The sequence below is a fragment of the Lissotriton vulgaris genome, unplaced genomic scaffold (assembly GCF_964263255.1).
Source record: "Lissotriton vulgaris unplaced genomic scaffold, aLisVul1.2 SCAFFOLD_2296, whole genome shotgun sequence".
NCBI classification, from domain to species: domain Eukaryota; kingdom Metazoa; phylum Chordata; class Amphibia; order Caudata; family Salamandridae; genus Lissotriton; species Lissotriton vulgaris.
In genome coordinates, this window is record NW_028249665.1 from 298191 (window position 1) to 303506 (window position 5316).

General features: G+C 42.2%; 1 pseudogene; it reads left to right on the forward strand.

Moving 5' to 3' along the window:
* Positions 1 to 4096: 4096 nt before the first annotated feature.
* LOC147663502 (thyrotropin-releasing hormone receptor pseudogene) lies at positions 4097 to 4934 on the forward strand (annotated as a pseudogene).
* Positions 4935 to 5316: the final 382 nt, after the last annotated feature.

Below are 5316 nucleotides of genomic sequence, written 5' to 3' on the forward strand. Positions count from 1 at the left end.
TGTGTGTCTTTTGATTCCTCTGGGTGGGCTCAGGAAGGCTGGACAGGGGAAGAAAGGTTCAGCCATGTAGGTTTTAGGTAGAAAATGGCACCGTCGGATAGTTTACAGTTAACCACATAGGAAGTGCAGCAAAAGTGGGTAGGGTCTCCCCTCTGAATTTTTACCCCATTGATTATTGAGTGGGCAGGAGTTTCTCCCACCCACGGGGCTTGAAAAGGGCATACAAGTGGCACCCATCCTACCCTCTTAGGAAATACCTCTAGACTAGTGGAAGACAGAAGACACCTGCTGCTGTGACCTGTGAGGAAACCCCTAAGGGTGTGAACTGCTCCCACCTGTACCCAGGACTAAGAGGTGGATTCCAAGTCTCAGTTGTATGGCCTCTTCTCGAGCTACAGTGACCTATAATATGGTAGAAGCCCACTTTCTTAAAGAGCCCAGTGGAATATTTCCAACTGAATTTGTCCTGGATCCCACTGGTGGCTTCTACTGGAGTACGTTCTGACCCCTAGTTGGTGTTCCCATGGCCCTGGGGCGCTTAGGTAAGAGTCAAAGTGTACTCCTATTGCCTAAAGTTTGAGACTTTGAAACTTTTTCAGGACTTTTTGCCTGGAGAACTGGCAAAAGACTTGGATCAGCCTTCCATGCCGTTTCACTGAGGGTGCATCGCCGGTGGGCCTTACTTTGCCATAGCTCCTGCCACATTTCCGCTCAACATCGGAATCCATCGGGCTGCTTTAACTCCATTCTGTTGCTTTCTCAACACCACCGTCAATGAGAACTCTATCTACACTAGAGCATGAAATCATAGACCTTTGCCTGCCTTCATTGACGACTGCATAAGACCCCGTCCACCAGCAACTCATCGCTATTGAGCCCTGCTTTGGCCTTTGTCTTCTGCCTTCGACGCCACCAAACCTGTTGACAGTCATTGACATCCAGAACTGTTTCAAAGAAGGTAGCTCCTGACCAGAATGACTCAGTCCTTGTATCCACCAAGGGATCAAATATGGTCATCCTTTAATTTAATTTTGGCCTTGTTTAGCATGACCAGTTTCCTGTGGATTGTGCTTTTTGGCACTAAAATCCAATTGAATCTTTAAAATGTTATATCTCAGGTTCCTTACCCTTATTGGAATGTTGTTGTTTTGGTATCATTTTGTTCATTACAATATTCTCTATGTTTATAAATTAGTATGATTACTGAAACCTTTACAGGAAATAACAAGAATATTGAAATTACTTGTGATGGGCTACCATCCACCCCAATTAATAACCCATTTTCTCACTGTGTGCAGTTATCAAAAGCATTAGCATCTACTTGTCACAAGAAAGTGAGGATAGTATCTCAATCACCCAAAAGCATCTTAGCCCCACTCTGTTGGGGTAGGATCACTGTTCCCTCCAATGCAAAATAGAGAGCAAAGCACTATCATGTCTATGTCTAGCAAGGAAACAGTCTGCCTCCAAACCCAGGAGCTGGTTCATTTATATAATCGAAAACCTGCCAAAATGTCTGCTATACTTTTTAAATGAAACATCACATATTGGCCCCAAATCCCTTTGCAATGCCTTCTTCCTCACAGAGGCGTAGATGTTGATGAACACTTTCTACATGACCAAGTGTAATTAGTGTGTGTGTGTGTTTGCGTACGCACATGTGCACGAAAGAGAGAGACAGAGAGTGAGAAAGAGAGAAAGAGGTAGAGCAAGAGAATGAAATAAAGAAATGAATAGAGAAAGAGATAGAGTTAAGGGAAAAGAAGAAAGATATGAAGACACTGAAATGAAAGTGATAATTTACAAGAATATATTTCACCTTCTACTGTGTATCCATCAGTAGGTCTGGGGAATTGGTCTTTCTGAAACGTCTCCCCTGTAGTGCATGCTATTCTAGTGTGTGATGTTTGAAGTGTGTTCTTTGCATCAAACTGCCCCTCCGCCCATATTAATGTCCAGCAACTCAACGATCTTGAGTCGTGCGGCTCTCTCGCGGGGTTAATTAACCGTAGACGATAGCCCTCGGACATCCTTTAGAAAAAGCCATAAACACGATCATGCTGTAGTCGTTCCTTTTTTTTTTACGCACAATCGTAATACGGAGTTATTCAGATGGATAACCTTTGACCCCCCAAGCAGCAATACTTCTACATGGTATCTCAAAAACGTGCTAACATGTCTTACAGGTACTTAATTAGTATTTCATTAGAACACATAATTAAAGATAAAACACACCTGATATAAATATTCAGTTTTCTGGAGGGGAGTATTCATTCCATTTACAGACTCTATAGTGGGCTAGCATACATCCTTTCCTGATTTAGCTGCACAACCCCAGATTTATTCAAACATAATCAATTTTGCATGTCCTTTGAGGGTTGAGATTGGTGGCATCCCGTTCCCCTACTCTTCCTTTAAACGTTTCATCACATTGTCATTTGGCTGCTTTCCTTGTCTGTGCTACACTTTCAACGGATGCCAAGCGAATATAGTTGGATTCTTTCTTATTGAACTTGTGACGCGAACGTGGGTTTTGAATCGGTCTGCGCTAGGACCGGCGCGGAGCCGCCGCCTTGGTGCCGCTGTCTGTGGTGCTGAAAAGGCTCTGCCCGAATAGCAGCGCTCATCGCACAGAAGCAGCACAGCCGGCAGCCAGAGGGGAGAGCCAGCCACCCAGTACTTAAGCGTTTCCTCTGAACAGCCTAAAAGCCCCCTTTAAAAACAGCAAGCAGCTCAAGAAATGGTAAAGTAAAATGGGCAACCAGCGGCATTTTTAAATTACTTATTGGGTCATTTACTTGTAATGTGTAGTCACTGGACCGACGGTTGTTTTCCCTAATTGATTGGTATGCTTTGTGAGAGCTTGCTTGCTTTCTGAATGTGGTGTGTGTATACTCTCTTAATTTCGGGGTTTATTGCTAGTTCTTATTCTTTTGTGTCGTAGCCTGTGTTCAATAGACTTACATTTGAGGTTTATAACGGAAGTTGGGAAAACTAACAAAACGTAACCAGGTAATTTTGATAAAGGGTTAACGGGGTGAAACCTGGGCTGGTATTTATATCTCGTAGCTCCACTGCCCCTAACTTTTGCTAAGTGTTCCTGTATAGAGCATTTATACCATTTGTAAGCCACAAAACGCTTTAGGAGTCTGGCCACTAATTAAGAATAGCTTTACTATTAAACTGCATCTTCTCTAAAGTGAGATTGGGAGCGGTCATTTGTGCTCGGTTTAGTCAAAAACTTATGTTTATTGTCATTTTATAGGAATATCTGAAGAGTAACAGTACATTTTGAAAGTGTATTTTCTACCCCGAGCATGCATTGCAACTGTTACATGAATTACCAAATTTAGAGCGCACTCCTGTTTCAGAACATATAAATGGTTAATGGCGAAATCCAACCGCTTAAGAGCTGGCTTATGAACACAGTACTTTTTTTTTTTTTTCTTTTCAGAAGGACACCTTGGTTGAAAGGTCTGAGCCGTGACTGATACATTAAAGTCAACAGTGTTTAGCATCAAAAAGAACTAACATCATTTTTTTTTAAATTCCTTTGCATTAATTGCAGAAGGATTTAAAAGCAAAGTGGCAGAATTGACATTGGTCCATGTGTTACTGCTCTCCGTGCAGTGAGATTTTTAAAGGGGTCCGTCATTAAGAAGAACAGGTCCCGCAGGGATTGGCGAGTTCTATGTAAGGTGGAAATATATTTTAGTGGACTAATGCATCTAGTGTGAAGATTTCCTGATTGTGGCAGGTTGCAATTTCGAGGGGTCCACTTCGCCTTTAAGCCTTTTGGCCTTATGAGGGCAATCAAATAAGCACCACTCAGCTGAATACATTATTAACACCAGTTGTCAAAGATTAGACACAAAAAATGGTAGAGTCTGCTATATAATTATATTAATTATTACATGCGTAGTAATCACTAACAATCTTCAGCTATAGAGATTCCACAATGGTATTAAGGTATATGTATTTGGAATTTTGATCTTTATTCACCCAAATAAGTGTGTTTCTCTGCCTTTCTCTTTCACAGGATTCTTGAACTTGCCAAAAAAGGAGTACACTCGCACAGTGTCAACTGTCACTAGCATCAGGAACCCTAGGCAGAGGAACCCGAAGACACCATGGACAACGAGACACTCGCTTCAGGGTTCTCATTTGTGAACATGACCTCAGGAAACGAAACATCAGAAAAAATGCCACAAAACACACTAGAAGTGCAAGTCATAACCATTTTTCTAGTGCTTCTAATTTGTGGAATAGGCATTGCAGGGAACATAATGGTGGTGATGGTTGTGTTACGAACCAAGCATATGATGACCCCAACTAACTGCTACTTGGTCAGCTTGGCCATCGCGGACCTCATTGTCCTTCTTGCCGCTGGACTTCCAAACATCTCCGAGGTAGTTGCTTCATGGGTATATGGCTATGCCGGCTGTCTGTGCATCACCTACCTGCAGTACCTTGGCATCAATATCTCAGCCTGCTCCATCACAGCATTCACCGTTGAAAGGTATATTGCCATTTGCCACCCAATCAAAGCTCAGTTTATATGCACCGTCTCCAGGGCCAAGAAGATCATTGCTTTCGTGTGGATGTTCACCTCTATGTACTGCGTGATGTGGTTCTTTCTGGTGGACACCAAAGAGGTGACATTCTCAGATGGTGTTCAAGTCAACTGTGGTTACCGGGTTTCACGAAATCTATACACACCCATCTACTTTCTGGACTTTACAATCTTTTATGTCATACCCCTGGTCTTGGCCACTGTTTTGTATGGCTTAATAGCACGGATACTCTTCATGAACCCTTTGCCCTCAACACCACAGGACCCTGACAGGATGAGCTACAAGCACCAGGGCAAGCCCTACAGCTCAATTAAGCTCCCTTCTAAAGGAAGCAAAAGCACAACTAGCTCAAGAAAGCAAGTAAGTGCCACTTCCTTTTTGATCACATCTGAAAAGAGCATTAACACCTCTGTCTATACATTGTTGTACATGTTTAGTACTTCAACATATAACATTGTCCATTAGCTTGGACATCTCATCTCTTGGGCCTCAGCCCTGGTTGCATTGTTCTCAATACTATTTTAGTATGTTTAAAATGTAAAATCTAACCTACTATTATAGATATAACATAGGACCATCTTTCATTTGGGGGATCATCATTATTACTATTTGTGAAAGCCTCCGGAGTGAAAAATAATGAAAAACTTTAATCGTGATGCTCTGGAAATGGCCCAACTCTTTTTATCAAGATAGACAATGTCACAATGGGAGGAGCACATGGGCATTTTGAATAAAGACATAA